The sequence below is a fragment of the Hemicordylus capensis genome, chromosome 4 (genome assembly GCF_027244095.1).
Source record: "Hemicordylus capensis ecotype Gifberg chromosome 4, rHemCap1.1.pri, whole genome shotgun sequence".
In the NCBI taxonomy this organism is placed as follows: domain Eukaryota; kingdom Metazoa; phylum Chordata; class Lepidosauria; order Squamata; family Cordylidae; genus Hemicordylus; species Hemicordylus capensis.
This window is the reverse complement of record NC_069660.1, coordinates 66,912,396-66,929,181: the sequence shown is the minus strand read 5'-3', so window position 1 is coordinate 66,929,181 and position 16,786 is coordinate 66,912,396. Positions and strand designations below refer to the sequence as shown.

General features: G+C 45.4%; 1 protein-coding gene and 1 long non-coding RNA gene across 3 annotated transcripts in view; one reads left to right on the top strand and one right to left on the bottom strand.

Moving 5' to 3' along the window:
- SLC45A3 (solute carrier family 45 member 3) overlaps nucleotides 1-11,134 on the bottom strand; it is a 64,480-nt gene extending 53,346 nt beyond the window's left edge. Inside the window, exon 1 of the mRNA XM_053242741.1 lies at nucleotides 11,047-11,134. The gene's annotated coding sequence lies outside the window, so the exon portion shown is untranslated. The remainder of the gene's footprint in view (nucleotides 1-11,046) is intronic.
- On the top strand, nucleotides 11,053-12,188 carry LOC128322049 (uncharacterized). 2 transcript variants are annotated; one of them, XR_008305496.1, is made up of 2 exons: nucleotides 11,053-11,277; nucleotides 11,945-12,188. It is a non-coding gene; the product is annotated as an uncharacterized LOC128322049 (long non-coding RNA). The 2 variants fall into 2 exon arrangements; XR_008305495.1 differs by having other exon boundaries at nucleotides 11,942-12,188.
- The last annotated feature ends 4,598 nt before the right edge of the window (nucleotides 12,189-16,786 follow it).

Below are 16,786 nucleotides of genomic sequence, written 5' to 3'. Positions count from 1 at the left end.
TTGGTTGGTAGGTAGCATTAGGACTTGGCAGTGCAGTGGAGGAGAGCCTGTAATAGGGCCATCGCTCAGTGGTAGAGCATCTGCTTAGTATGCAAAAGGTCCCAGGTTCAATCCCCAACATCTCCAGGTAGGGCTGAGAAGAGGAAGAAAAGCTCTGGAGAGCAACTACTAGAGTAGACAATACTGAGCTAGATGGTTTGACTTAGTAGACAGCAGCTTCCTTTGTTCCTAGAGCCAATACAAGGAAGCTGCCGTAGAAAATAGCAGCACTACTTTGCCTTAAGTGGTGCAGCGGGAAAATGCTTGACTAACAAGCAGAAGGTTGCTCGTTCAAAAACCTGCTGCTACTATATTGGGCAGCAGCAATCTAGGAAGATGCTGAAAGGCATCATCTCATACTGTGTGGGAGGAGGCAATGGTAAACCCCTCCTGTATTCTACCAAGGACAACCACAGGGCTCTGTGGTCGCCAGGAGTCGACACCAACTTGACGGCGCACTTTGCCTTCCTTTGGAAGTAAATGCCGGTTACACAAGACCTAACTGCTATTGTGAGGGAAATGGCAAGGAAAATGGCTGCCCAGGAGTCTGCAATATACCAACTTTATAGAGGGAATAGGAGCCTTACCATCACCTGGACCAAGCACTTGTCTGTGCCAATTCTCAAAGATGGTGCATAAGTAGAAATGGGGTTCGATTGCTCAAAAGCCTCTAATCCTTAGCATAAATTTCACAGCAGTCAGAGTTGCTATTCACTTTATATCTCTTTAGCATCCAAAAGTCCAACATCTAACTCCAAACGTCTTTGTTTTGATTTTCAAGAAGTGTTAAAATCCAAGATATTCAAGTTCAATGACATATATCAGGTGGAATATACATATGATAAATAAAATCAAAATTAAAATATGCTACATCTTGCCATAGGGTGGGGAAAAGGGATGAGCTATATTCAGGTTCTCAGGGACCCCACATATTTAGATAAACCTCAGATGGAGTCTAAATGAACGGCTGGTTTTCAGAAGTAGCAATACAGACTAGCATCCAGACAAACAAAGCATGAGTCCTATGGGAGACGCATGGATGGTGCTGCAGAGTTCCTAATGTAACTAACCGCTCTCACATCAGACAGGGCAGATTTTGACAGCTTCCCCTTCCCCCAGGAGCACTCGGTGTCATCTGCAAATATATCCAAGGGCTGTGCAACCCTCAGGGACATATTTGCAGGTGGCACAACACATTTCTGGGGAATGAGGTGGCTGTAAACATTCAGGGGGAAGGGTGGGGTTCCTTTAGGGGATGGGGCCGCTCTGGAAAGAGCACCTGCATGCTTACATGCAGAAGGTTGCAAGTTCCCTCCCTGGCATCTCCAAGATAGGGCTGAGAAAGACTCCTGCCTGCAACCTTGGAGAAGCTGCTGCCAGTCTGTGTAGATAATACAGATGAGCTAGATGGACCAATGGTCCGACTTGGTATAAAGCAGATGTTCCTATGTGGTGCACAATTGCCTGTGCTGTGTTAGTTGAGACCACCAGTAGCAGTGCCTCTCACATTGCACCCATGCTTTGTTAGTCTGGAAGTCATCCAGAATTCTCAATTTTATTGGAGACCAGTAGGAACTTCTTGGCAGCTTTCTAAGCCACTAGATCACACCATAATTAATCAAAGCTCTTCATTCAAAATACTCTTTGGTTTTCATTGAAGTCAGCAAGATTAACCTCAGTTCAGGCCCAAGGCAGGTGATTTTGAATGTAAACATCTGGAACTGAGAGAGTTTCCAGAGTGGGAAAGGTCACTGCCATATCTCATTGAAGAAACAGCTTCTGCTCGATGCTCAGTCTTGTCTCGTCTCTTAGGACCAGAATGGAGCCAACAACACACAGACATCAAGATAGGTTTTTTGAATCCAGTGCCTGCAGCCCTGGCACCTGCATGTTGCACAACATTTTCCAGTCCCTACTTTGCTGCCCCAACCAAAACAAGAAGCGCTATTTGAGCTGTGTTCCTTCTACTCCGTCTCTTATTTTCCCAGGGCCTGCCTTGTGTCTCATATTCAGTTTGGCAAAATGTTAAAATAAATATTTTCAAACTTAAAGCAGGAACCGACTTGTATTTGGAAACGGGGTGGGTGGGGGACGGGACTAAAGGTGTCACAAGTTCAAGGGACTTCCTAGGAACTAGCAGGGAGGAGAGAGGAAGATTTCTTGCACAGTTCCAGAAGGTCAGGAATTTAGTGCAGCCATCAGGATGCTTAAGGCTACACAGTGCTGTCACTTAGGAGTATTCCCCAGTCCCAAACAGGAAATATGAAAAATCAAACTGAGGCCTTGTATAATGAAAGCACACGCCACTAGGCCAGACATGGGAAGACTTGTCCCCTTAGCTATTGTTGAACTACAACTCCCATCATCCCCAGCACCCATGACTGGGGATGATGGATTAGAGCCTGCAGACAGCAAGATTCAACCATTATTAATAGCAATAGCACAAAACATACTAAACTGTTTGTGCATCTCAGCCCCTGTACATCTCAATGACTAAAGAAAAATATCCTCAAGGAAGGAAATTGATCTTTCCAGTCACTGAGCCTTCCAAGCATTAGAAGTTGTGCTAGGAAGTCTATGTGCAGGTATTTATTTATTTAAAATATTTATACCTCACCCCTCCAGTATACTACTTCTTGGGCTAGCTCACAACATTAAGATATTTGCGTTAATTATGGTATCGCAACATGAAGGTATTTGCATACTAGCAACTGAGCCAATACAAGGAAGCCGGTGTGGTGTAGTGGTTAGAGTGCTGGACTAGGACTGGGGAGACCAGAGTTCAAATCCCCATTCAGCCATGATACTTGCTGGGTTACTCTGAGCCAGTCACTCCTCTCTCAGCCTAACCTACTTCACAGGGTTGTTGTGAGGAGAAACCTAAGTACGTAGTATATCGCTCTGGGCTCCTTAGAGGAAGAGCGGGATATATATATATATATATATATATATATATATATATATATATATAAAATAAATTTTAAAAAAATTAAAACACTGTCAAAGGCCAGAAAACATATCGGGCTGTGTTATTAACCAGGCATTAACTCCATAATCAAACAAAAAAGCTTCAGTTTGCTTGCTAAGGAATTTGGGTGATGAGTAAGCCATAGTAGCAGAAGCCACTGCCGCCTCTCCCTAAAGGGAGTTCCCTCTCATCTGCCAATTGTGCCACATGAATGTTTTCATATCAGCCAGAAATCAAACGGACCTTCTGGCAAGGGCCAGCCAGGCAGGACTAGGGCCCTTGGCGTGGAAGCGCTGTGGACCCCTCCTCCAAGGAGGGCGATTTCTATCTTGACAGGGCTGTTCCTCCTTAGGACCAGTTCCAGGGAGCCTTCAGCAAATGGCCCTCCATGGGCCCCCTCCCACCTGGGGGCCCCTGAGAGCTGCTTTGCAGCTGCCGCCACCACCACATAAACGCTATTGGCAGGGATCGGTCCCAGGGCTCAACAGTGGGCCTTTGGCAACTGCTCATCGATTGCTCTGTCCCTGCTCCTTCCCCATCAGTGGCAACGACTCCTATCCTCCCCATAGGCTTATGGGGAGGATGTATGTATGTATGTATGACATTAATATCCTGCTTTTTCTCTGAGGAGCTAAGAGCGGTGTACATGGTTATGTTTATCCTCACAACAAACCTGTGAGGTAGGTTAGGCTGAGAGATACATGACTGGCCCAGAGTCACCCAGTGAGTTTCATGGTTGAATGGGGATTCGAACTCGGGTCTTCCCAGTCCTGGTCCAACACTCTAACAAGGGCAGCAGCTCCTCATCCCCCCACCTCTCCAGTGGCAAATGAATTTCCACCCAGAGGCTCCCATGTCATCACAGCAGCCTTTGGGCAAAGGCCAATTTGCAGATGGGGACAGTGGAGCATGAGATAATTATAGGAGCCTCTGGATGATTACTAGGAGGTGCCATTTTCCAGCACCTCCTATTTGTAAACAAAGTCCCCCCAGAGGCCTCTGGGGGACACTCTGTTTGCAGACAGCGGGGTGACGGGAGAAGGCAGCAGCAGTGCAGCTCTCAGCTGAGAGTTATGCCACTACACAAAATTGAGTACTGCTGGGATTGGACAGGGGTCCTCCAACGGCCCCAGCCAACCCTTGATGTCAGAACTGTTTTATCCTAAGTTGTAGATGCATTGTAGGCAGCATTAAGTTTCGCGTATGAAAAATCCATAGAGATGCAATTGATAAGCAGGCCTTGTGTAAACACCAGCAACCAAGGGTATTAATATTCCAACTGAAGAACTCAAATGCAGCAACCAGAACACGCCACATTTTGTAACAGAAGTCAGATTGCGCAAGTGAAATAGTTGCATGAAATTGCATATTTATTTCTGGGTGTAAGAGCTGAAATCTTAGAAGTTTGACAGCAAACAGTGAGGTAAGTGAGAAGAGAAAGAGGAAAGTTTGCCCAAGTCAGAAAAATTGAGCCTATGAGGTAGAGGGAGAAATGGAGTGGAGCGGAGATCTTGACCACCAGCCACTGGAGACACTGCCCACAAGTATTTGTTTATTTTGACATTTTCTGTGTCACTTTTCATAAAAAATTCCACAGTATGACAGCAGGAAAGGAAAGCCAAGGTCTCCAAGGTTCTGATTAAGATCTTGCTTTTCGATTATACCATTATCCTCTTTGCAGCAGAAAAATGGCTACATTGAACCCTTGCCAGTGCTTGTAGCTAATGCAACAGAATGCCTTTCAAGACTAATTTTCTTCATCCATGTTTGCTTTAATAAAAGTATTTACATATCCAAGGGACAAGGCAGCTTGGGCTTTCTACTGGGGCCAAGAAGGAGAAGCTTTTCAGATGTTAAAACCAATGCTACTCTTCTGCATCTTAAGAGACAAAGATCTCTTTTGACACTGTGCTAGAATATGCCATAGTCACCTTAAGCGGCGCAGCGGAGAAATGCTCGACCAACAAGCAGAAGGTTGCCGGTTCAAATCCCCGCTGCTACTCTATTGGGCAGCATCAATATAGGAAGATGCTGAAAGGCATAATCTCATACTGAGTGGGAGGAGGCAATGGCAAACCCCTCTTGTATTCTACCAAATAAAACCACAAGGCTCTGTGGGCGCCAGGAGTCGAAATTGACTTGATTAGAATATGCCATAATAATAATAATAATAATTCGATTTCTAGACCACCCTTCCAAAAATGGCTCAGGGCAGTTACACAGAACTACACTTCATATCAGGAGTTGCTTGACCCAACAATTGAGGGTGGGGGGACTGGGGAGGGGGTCAATTGGCTCCTTTCTCTCCCATCCCACCCTAAGCATTAGTGAGAATTCATCAGAGAGAGCTGTGAAGGCTGGTCAATGATTAACCCACCCATGCAGCTCTACCTGATGAATGGCAAGTCTTCAGGCAACACAGCTCTCATTAACGCTTACGGCAGGATGTGTGAGAGAGGAGCAAATTAAGGTCCAAAAATGAGACACACTTGTGCCCTCTTTGGCGTACGCCCCCCAAGATCATTAGGACAAGCTGCTCCTGCTCAGGGGCGTAACTATCATAGGGCAAGGGGAGACAGTTGTCTGGGGGCCCACTGCCTTGGGGGCCCCCCAGAGGCAAGTCACATGACTGACTCCCCCAGCCATGCACCCGCCTGGGCTTCCTTCAGTTGTATTCATCCTCCGAAATTAATGAGTGCAGCTACCAGAAAAGCATGTCTTTCTCTAGTACCATTAAATGACTTGCACCGACAACAATTTACAAAACCTTTAAAAAAATAATTTAGGATTATGTTCTATCATGGCACATTGTGTGTGTGTGTGTGTGTGTGTATGCTTTTTGTTACCACTATTCAGCCTCATTTAAGATTTCTTTACTTCATGAGCTGAGCTTCAGTGAGGGGGGGCCCATTTTAAAATCTTGTCTCTGGGCCCGCTCCAACCTTGCTACGCTCCTGCTCCTGCTCCATGTCTGTCCAAAGTATTGACACCATTGTGAATTAAAATTCTACACAACTGCAGACTGTTTGTGCGATAAAAAGACAGACAATTCCATGGGCACAGTATAAGGCCACTCATTATTAAAGTCATTTTCCTTTTCTTTTAATTAGGAGCAAGATGACCCATATCAGAAGAGCTTAGACAGCTTTAAAGGGGGCGGGGTTAGAAAAACTTATGGGGGATAGGTCCATCAGTAACTATTAGGCATGAACTCAGTGTTTAGAGACAGGATGCCCTCAAGTACTAGTTGATGGGGAGAAACAGTGCAGGAGGCTTATTGCTTTCATGTCCTTATCAGCTTCCCAGTGGCATCTAGTCGGCCTCTCCAGGATGCTATGTTATATGGACCTCTTGTCTGATCCAGCAGAACCCTTATGTTCTTAACACAAAAGCCAGAAGAAACAGATTGGGCTGAACTAACCACTATGCAATCAATGTACATAAGGACTAGAATCCGATCAGAACCAAGCTGGGCTGCACAACTTCAGCCCTCCGGCTGTTTTTTTACTACAAATCCCATCATCCCTAGCCATAGTGGTCAATAATCAGAGGTTATGGAAGTTGTAGTCCAACAGTTGCAGGAGGGTTGAAGTCGTATAGCCCTGCACTATAGTAATATAGTTTTCCAAGTGCCTCCATATTCTGTCTTGTTTCCATGTCTACTATCCAACGTCCTTTCTGGATGCTAAATTATTGGGGTGGAAATAGAGTGCCAAAGAGCATGAACATCAAGAATAGTTCAATGTAACCCCAGTGCAGCATCTCATAAACCTTCTTCAGCAGTGTTCCCTCTTACTGGGATTCCTAGATGTTCACTACAACCCCCAGCATCCCCAGGTGCAATGGCCTTTGGCTGGGGATTATGGGAGTTGTAGTCAACAACATCTGGGAATTCCTGTTAGCAGGAACACTGCTCTTCAGGGATTCATTCTCTCTGGAGGACCAGCACAAGGGAGCAGGAGAGAACAACAGCACTCCAGTCATGCCCTGAGACATCTCTGCATTCAGCACTTGTCTGTAGAGGGCAGATGGGAAGAGTTCTTCCTCTCTCTCTCTCTCTCTCTCTCTCTCTCTCTCTCTCTCTCTCTCTCTCTCTCTGCATTCACCAACTGCCCTCTGAAACCAGGGACTGAAAAAGAGCAGCATGGCTAACCAGGACACTTCCATTTGCCCCCCTTAAGCACTGGACGACGAATATCTGGTGCACCACTCAACACAAGGCATAGCCATATTGATAGGCGAAATGTTAATACAGGCGTTACCAACCTGAGGCATTCCAGCTGTTGATGGACTACAGTTCCTAACATCACCAGCCACAGTTAGTTGTGACTAGGAATGAAAGGAATTGTAGTCAAACAATAACTGGAGTATCGTAACTAGCATGCTATTAGTTCAGCTTCTTTGGAAAAGCTCCTTTTTTATTTCTAACAAAAAATGCTCCAGCAGGCACCCATATTCTGCTGTCTCCCATCCCAGACATTCCTTATCTCTTGTCCATAACAAGAGAGTCTCATTTTGCAAGCACCCATCCTTCAAAATCGATACTTTTCACACACACACACACACACACACCCCTCTAAACTGGATAAAATTTATCCACATATAATCACATAGTTTAAACAAAATTGTTGATTGCTTTAGGAGTCTTTTACAGAAAAGCGTGTGGGGAGGAGAATCCCACATGGCAGAAAAATATACAGAGTACTGTGTGGATCACCAAGTCCCACAAAAGGGTGTTGATGTGGCATTGCAGAGTTTCCTCTTAGAAACTCCAGTATTTGTTCCTCACAGTGTGAAAGTAAATAACCCAAGTACAACCATAGTCACTCAGACTGCTGAGGTCTCCAAGAACGTTTATGCAGCATACATAAGAGAAGGCAAAGCATGCACGCACACACAGAAGAGCAAGGAGGAATGCTAGCAGGGAGCCTAGATAAAACATCAGCACACTGGCTGTGAACTGAACATACTCAAGAGCATAAAGCCTATGCATTACTCAAATAGTTGCACCATTCATTATCATTGCACTAACAACTCCTATATAATTGAATTAGCAGGTGCTCTATATGTCTCAGATAATCCCTATTACACACTGTATATCCTATCCTCGTCATAAGGGTTTAGTGCTACTTAGAATCCATCACTGAGACTCTGCAAAGTTTAGACTAGAAAAGTAAGAAAACTGAAACAAAAGCTTTTATTGGATTAACATGTTCTAACACAGGGGTCAGAACACTTTTAATCTACACAGGTCTATTCTGCAGACAAAGTCAACAAAGAATTTGGTAAAACTCAACCGTTTGCACACTCAGTGTTGATGCAACACAAAATTGAGCTACTTCTGGTTTCCAGTGATCAATAACTGTCTTTGCCAAAAAAAAAACCCATAGATAACAAATGTTGCCTCACTGTCAATGGGAGCACAAACTTCTGAAAGCTAGATTTAGATTGACTAAGAATCTTAGCAGCAGCAGGAGTTGAGCAATTTGTGTTACATGCTATCTATGGACATGATGAAATATTTACTGGAGTTTTACTTTTAGGAGCGTTGGTAAACATCTATCATAGATACCCAAGGGCCAATTCACATGCCTAGCTCACATGCCGAGGATGGACACGGAACAGGTCATAAGAACAGCTCTGCTGGATCAGGCCCAAGACCTATCTAGTCCAGCATCCTGTTTCACAAGGTGGCCCATCAGATGCCTTCGAGAAGCCCACAGACAGGGGGGGTGAAAGCTTGCCCTCTCTCCTGATGTTTTCCCACTGCAACTGGTATTTAGCAGCATCTTGCCTCTGGAGATAGCCTATAGCCACCAGACTAGTAGCTCTTGATAGACCTGTCCTCCATGGCTTTGTCTAAGCCCCTTTTAAAGCCATCCAAGCTAGTAGCCATCACCACATCCTGTGGCAGAGAATTCCATAGGTTAATTATGCACTGAAGAGATTCTCACAATCCACCAAAAGCAGGCTAAGGGAGCCTAGCCCACTTTTGGAGGCTCGTGTACTGCCACGGGAGCCACGCAGCTCCTGGCAGCAAACCCTCCTAATCTCCCCTCCACTTAGACGAGGTTAGCGGAGTGTGTGCTCCGCTAACCCCATCTATTTGATTGTGTATTGCTGCGGCACACCTCGACAACACACGAGGAGACCCCCACCGGGAGGCTGAAACAAGCCTCCCGGCCCTGGGGGTCTCTCCAGGGGTCTCGCGCAGGGCATGCTGGAACTTCTGGGGGCTGCACGGCCCCCGATCCCCACAGCCCCCGCCGGCTCTGTAACGGAGCCAGCAGTTGGGTGGGCAGCCGATCTGGCCGCCCAGGGCTGAGATCATCTGCAGGGAGAGCGTGCTAAGCCCACTCTCCCCGCTAACCCGCTCTCGGGGAGTCTCACTGGTCCTGAGACTTGCCTCACTGTGTGAAAAAGTGCTTCCTTTTATCAGCTCTAAATTTCCCAAACTTCAGTTTAATGGGATGACCCACTGGTTCTAGAGTTGTGAGAGAGGAACAATTCCTCTCTGTCCACTCTGTCTTTGGAGATGTGTTGGTGGGGTGGAGTCTTCAACCAGTCTCAAGAGTCCACTTTCCCCTTAAGACAGACTGTACATGGCAGGTACGATCAAGTTCTATATAGATTTGGTCATCAAGCAGTTCTTAAACTGCCGTGGGGAAAGTCCCTCATGCCACACACAGCCCTGAAGTTGGAAGCAATGCAAAGTTATTTCAGTGAAGCACACAACCCGTGAGAGCCTTTCTACTCTACCGTGGCTGGCCGGGATGCTTTCAGAAATATTAAATTGCATCACCCCATTGTCCAATCGGGAGACAGGGGCACTGCACGAAAAACAGAGAAAGCGAAGGAGGAAGATCTGTAGTCTCGCCCATGAGAGAGAAAAACTACTGAAAAGCATGTTTGCAGTGTTTAGGACAGCTAGCAACTGGCTTATGTCAAATGCGATATATGTCCCACATATTTACAACAAACTGACTAGCTTCAGCGGCCGTATCACTGCTCTACATAACTCATTCAGAAGCCTGACGTCTTGTTTAGATGAGCGGATCCAATGGCAGCCCCCCCCGCCCCCCCCCCCCCCGCGCGCTACTCAAGGAAGAGAAAACTTTAGAGGAGTTGAAAGTTTACGTTCATTTGATGCTTTGCTAGCCAGGCTGAGCCGCGATTTCCTTCGCCAGCTAAATAGACTGGCGCTTATTAAGAAGTCAGCGATCAAGGGCAGTTATTCATCGGCGACATCCCCACCCCCTTTCCACGCCGCCGGCTGCATCGAAAGGCCCTTAAGCGAGCACAACCTGCCCCAGCAGCGCCCCAGGTTAAGGCAGCCAGGAAACTGGAGTTGCAGCAGAGTAGGGATAGGATAGGGAATCTTCGCTAGGCTGGCCATCAGTGAAGATCGCCGCCCGTTCAGCAACACAAACACACCAGCGATTAAACCTGTGACTCATCATACCTCCCCCTTTCCGAGGGCAACAACCTAGGGAGGAAAAACATAAGATTTTCCAGAAGGGAGAGAGACGGAGAGATCCGAGAGGGTGACGGTCAAGCGAAATAATGTGTGTGGGGCTCTCTCTGTCTGTAGAGCAAGCGCTGCAACGTCTTGGCTCACTCAGAATGCTGAGTGAGCCCACCCTCCTCTCCGTCCGCATGCATGCATGCCCGCCCCTAACCATCCCGATCACCCACTAGCGGCACAGCAGTCAGCTCCAGGGGGCACGCAGCAGGTCTGCTTCCATCCGATCCCAGGCACGCAGAAGCGCCGAACAGGGCCGGACAAATGCAGCCCAGCCGGTATCTCAGAAGTACATCGAAGCTGGGAAGTTTGGGGTTACGCTGGTTTCTGGAGTCACTCAGAATCCCCCCCCCCGCCGTCACCCCCTTTGCAAAGCTGATCGCACCGCCAAGGTAGAGAGACGCTTTCTCAAGCCAAGGCAACTGCCCTTGTACAGAAGGGGCAGACCAGACGCTGAAAAAGGAAACCGCGAAGGGGCGCACGCAGGCAGGCTGGCGCACACGTGGTGCTGTCATACCTGGGAAAGCAGCACCAGCTCGCAGCACGACTCCTTCCCAAGCTGCCGCTCTGCTTCAGCCGCGGCGAGACGATTTGTATACAGTCAATTTTACTAACCAGCCTCTCGCTGTACCGCCTTTTAAATCGCCGGGTCCCAGCGCGCATGCGTGGATGGTGTGTTGGGCGGAGTGAGGGGGATTTGATCTGGGAAAGTGTTTCTCTCCGCTCGAAGATAGCGAGCACTGAGCAGGTAATAATTGGTTTTATTGTGAGCCGTCTTATGCCTTAAAAAAAAAAAAGGAAATGGCGGGATATAAACCATTAACATAAATACAATTACGAAATGAACTAGGTTGGTTGGACGGGAAACGTTGCCGAATTCTAGCAGTCCCACGAGGAGCTGCACTTCAAGGCGGCGACCCTAAGTACGCGCACTTGAAAGTAAAATTCATCGAAGTGACTGGATTTGCTTTGGAAAGCGTTTAGGATGATACAAGTAGTACTCCTTCCTTCGTCCTCAGTATATACATTACATACCACGTAGGGAGTTCAAGCTTCTGGCATCCTCCTGACTAAATTTACCAAGCAAGTCCTAATGAAATTTAGTAGTCCTTTAGAACAACTCCTAGGTAATACTACTGAGTATTAGGACGTCAGTCACCGGTTTTAACTTCGTTATTTCCACGTAACCATTCCGTCCTAAATACACAGTCTTGCTCTTGCTCAAGCTTACTTGGAATTATGAGATTTATGTTCAGTAGGGTTTACTCCCAGGAAGTGCAAGCGAGTGCAGCCTTACTTGGAAGAAAATCATATTGATTTAAAGGGACGTTTCTTGCACAAATGCCATCCATCGTGAAACAGAAAGCAAGTTCTCTCCCCCACTCACCCCATTATATGTAATTTTTCCCCAGCAGCACCACCAGGATTTCTGGCCAACTCACTGAGTAACTATCTTTACAGCCATTACGAAGATGCAGCAGCAGATCCGAATTTACTAGTGTGGATATACACTTAAAAGGGACAACTTCCCGATCAGTCTGTCTGTATGTATACACAGGTTGTAGATTTGAAGTTAATTGTGAGCCCTTTTAAATATATACCTATACAAATGTAACATGTAAAAGGAGTCTTTGTGATTAAAAAAAAAATTTTTTTTTATGGGCCTGTGTAGTAAGTATGCATGCCAAGGCAAATCCTTTTGGGTCTAAAAGAGAGTGGTATGATTGACCTGAGTCGATTACTTTGTTATACTGCAAAATAATACACATACACGTTATCTCAGCAAATGTTATTCACATAAACATTTTTGCATTTTAATCTTGAATATATTCAGGATCAGAACTTTGACCATTAATTTAAAATTTCCAGCTTTCTCAAAGACTGGCTCACGGCAGCAAATGCCAAATGGAGACCACAATTAAAAATACAGATTAAAACATTATTCAGTGTGCCAAACTGAGAAGATAAAGCTATACAACAGCATTAATGTAACTTTTTAACACACACATAACCCAAGATCTGAAATGGGTCTGGCACCTGTACTTATTTCCATACCAACCTGCAATTTATGCTCATTTGCTTAGGAGTCAGTCTAGTTCTAGGGAGTAGGTCTAATTCTGGTAAACATGCACAGAGTCAGGCTTCATGTGTGCTTGCAGCCTGGGGCAGACACAAACTGTACAAAAAGCAAGCACACACTACAGAAATAAGCAAAATTCTGTTTATGGGAAGTTGTCCAATGTAGAACCTATGCCTGCTGCAGAATGAAATGTTCAGGCAAATTAACTTTCTCCTCACCTCGCTGCCTTAGATGAAAATTGTCCAGATTACTTAACATAGAACTTTCTTGGAGTTAACTGGTGTCTAATTTCATTCTTTGTTGCCACATGTAGATGGTATTGAACAATTATCTGTTATATATATGCTGTTTAACATCTACATGAAACTACTGGGAGAGGTCATCCGGGGGCTTGGACTGAGTTGTCAGCAATATGCAGATGACACTTAGCTCTATCTCTCCTTGTCACCTGATCCTAGGGAGGCGGTGGATGTCCTGAATCGGAGGCTGGAGGCCTTGGTGGGTTGGATGTGGGCTAATAAACTGAAATTGAATCCAGACAAGACGGAGGTACTGTTGGTCAGTAGGAGAGCCAGTCAGGATGAGGAGATTTTACCAGTTCTGGATGGGGTTGCACTCCCCTTGAAGGAGCAAGTACGCAGCTTGGGGGTACTACTGGACCCGGCTCTGCCTTTGGAAGCTCAGGTGGAGGCGGTGGCCAGGGGTGCCTTTGCACAGCTTCGGCTAGTGCACCAGCTGCGTCCCTTTCTCAGGAAGGCAGATCTGGCCACGGTTACCCACGCCTTAGTCACATCACAGCTGGATTACTGTAACACACTCTATGTGGGGCTGTCCTTGAAGAATATCCGGAAACTGCAGCTAGTGCAAAATGTGGCAGCTAGGGTTTTATCCGGAGCTGCCCGTTGGGAGCACATCACACCCATTTTTGAAAGAGCTGCACTGGCTACCAGTTTGTTTCTGGGTCCAATTCAAGGTGCTGGTTTTGACCTTTAAAGCCCTTAACGGTTTGGGCCCAGGATACCTCCCAAGAGTTGCTGCCCGCTTGACGAGGTCATCTGAGGGGGCTCTGCTCCAGGTGCCGACAATGAGGCAGGCTCGGTTGTCATGCACGCGGGACAGGGCCTTCTCTGTTGCTGCCCCCAGACTCTGGAATGCCCTCCCGGTAGCTATTCGCTCCTCGGTCTCCATCACAGCTTTTAGAAAGCATGTTAAATCCTGGCTTTTGACTCAGGCTTTTATATGATTGTCTCTACTGCTGCTTTTTGTATCTTGTACTGTTTTTATGCTTGTGTTTTAAATTTTTAATCAGATTTGTTTTATATTTTTAGCTTAATATTTTAATTGTGTCTTTTTTTACAATCTTGTTTTTAAATTTTGCTGTAAACCACCTTGGGATTGTTTTAATGAAAGGCAGTATATAAATTTAACAATAAATAAATATAAATAAATATTACTTGCATGACCCTCAATCCATCTCTGTTGGATTTCAGGTGCTGGAATTGAAAGAAAAATGTCCTTACTTTAAGGATCAGCTTAACCCCCTGCTAATTTGGCAAAGAGGCACCTTTTACCGTGGTGATTCTCTTTATTTAGCAGGGGGAGAGTAACTGGCCCTATCCACCCCCAGCACAGTGCTTCCAGTGACTGTTGCTGGTGTCTATCTTGTTTTTTGTTTTTAGAATGTGAGCCCTTTGGGGACAGGGATCCATCTTATTTATTTATTATTTCTCTATGTAAACCGCCCTGAGCCATTTTTGGAAGGGCAGTATAGAAATCCAATTAATTTATTTAATTATTATTATTATTATTATTATTATTATTATTATTATTATTATTCCATATACCCAGATTTAGCCTACCTAGCATTGCAAGCCCTGCTCTCTGGCCTGCTGTTGACATAGATTTGACTGGCAGGAAACAGGGACAGGGCCTTTTCTATGGTGGCACTACAACCATGGGGCTTTCTCCCTAGGGAGGTTTGCCAAGTAAAGTTCCTACCCTCTCTGCTTTAACAATACCCTTTTAAGAAGCAGACCCTTCCCTACAGACCACTTTGCCTGGGCACAACCCATAAAAACCAACAGTGTGCTCCAAGAACCTGCTAGAGCACCATCCCTTCTATGTTGCTCAGTCCAGCTTTTCTAGATTCCTACTCAAAGTTAGGTGAGGTCCTGACCCCCTTCTCCTTGGAGCTGTCTGAGGTCAGAGACCCCTTCTAGGTTCCTGCCTTGTCCAGAGATGTAGTGGAGCAAGAGCAGTCAGAACCAGAGCTCCTCCGGCACCTCTCCAGCCACTGGAGTCGAGCTCCAGCACTTCTCCCAGCACCCCCATGCTCCCCCTCCCCTCCAAGCAGAGCATCCATAGTTCTAGCCAGCATAATTCAGGCAGCACCTCGTAGTTTTATTAAGCCGCTGCAACTGGGAAAGCTGCTCTGTAGCCTCGGGGCTACGGGATTTGAACTCTGGTCCTAGTCTGGCCTGGTCCTAGTCCCAACACAGTATTTCCACTGTTTTTGGCACTTCAAGGGCTCAGGTGCATAGGTTTCAGTAGTATTATTTCTAAATGCTAGCTTGTAGCTTTAAATAATAGCAGAACTAACAGAATGTATGGTTTGTACCTTTTTCTAACATTGAACTTTTCCAATCTTGCCCTTCACTTTTTTTGACATGTTTATTTTCATTCCTAAATCAAAAACTCTGGGAATTAAGGTTAAAATTTCCCCTGTCTGCATGGTCCATGTTAGCTAAAATATCCCTTTTCTGCTAAATGGGCCTTTAAAGAGAAGGCATATATGCACCCCTGGGGCAGACATTGGGGAGGGTGGAGCAGAACCTTTGCCTAACCCCAAATGTTTGATTGATATATACTTATTTTATCCACAGTCATCTTGTGACAGAGCTCACAAAAATTATTGCATTTATCTCAGTGGCGTGGGTGTGGCCATTGGGGTGTGGCTGGTGGGTGGGTGTGGTTATATCAGCTGTCATGGAGAGCTCCTGCTGCACTTCTGAATTTGCGACTACACCATTGGCCTTGAAAGAGATCCTTGCTTGGCCTAGAACAGGACACACACACGCACATACAGTATACCCCTAGTACCTTCCATCTCATAAACATTCTGGCTACAGACATACATACAAGAAGATGTATGCTCGGAAAGGATATCTTGTTCCTTAATCATATGCAGTTTCCCCCATTCCCCCAGCTTGGCCTTGACCTGTTTGTAAGGTTTCCAAGCATTTGCTGATATTACTATCAACGGATGTTTTTGCTAGACATTAGTAATCATAGTATGCTAACAATTAGCAACTGCAGCTTAAAACCTAGCTCTTGCTTTCCATTTGTAAAATGATGCACAGTGCAACTTGATCTGTTCACTAATTAAAAGACATTCATGGTGTTAGATTTTAAACAAAACTTTGCCTAGTCAAATTCTCTTTATTGGAATGCTCATATTGAATTATGCAAAACATATCTTTTTCAAAGAGTTTAACACAAACATTAATGGTTTGTTCAGTTTTGGATTAAGTAATCAGTCATTGTCACCACTCCTTTTCAGGGCATGAGTCCCAATCAAGAATCCTGAGCATGGGCAGGAAGCCTCCAAGAAATTGTGATTACCTAAGTATTGTCATCTGAGTGCCCAAACAAATTTTGTGACATTGGTGCAAAGAAGAAAGCAAAAAAGCCCTCCCAACAGAAAGAGTTATGGATGTTATACACAGCATGATCCTATGCATTTTTATTCAGAAATGTCAATTAGTTTCAATGGGGCTCCCAAATAAATGTGCATAGGATTGCAGTCCTAACTCCCACCAGGAAGGCAGGAGATAATAGATATGACCAGGTTAGCACTGATTAAGTTCTGCCAAGACTGGGCTTGCATTCAGAGGGTCTTAACATAGGTTATGCTAAGAAATCTTTCAGACTATTCAGCAACTTCCAGCAGGCTGTGGTGAACACAAGCTCATCTTATGAACAGGGGTGTCTTCTACCAGTTAAGACAAGTAACTATAGTTTGGTAAGATATAGGTTATATGTTCTGAATTATTATAGCAAGGGTTAATTATATAGTTAGTGATTCGTGCGGATTGGTGAGCTGGAAGTCAATTTTTGTTAAATTGAATGTAATGAGATGTTTAAGATATTGTTAAAATCAATAAAAATTTAATGCAAA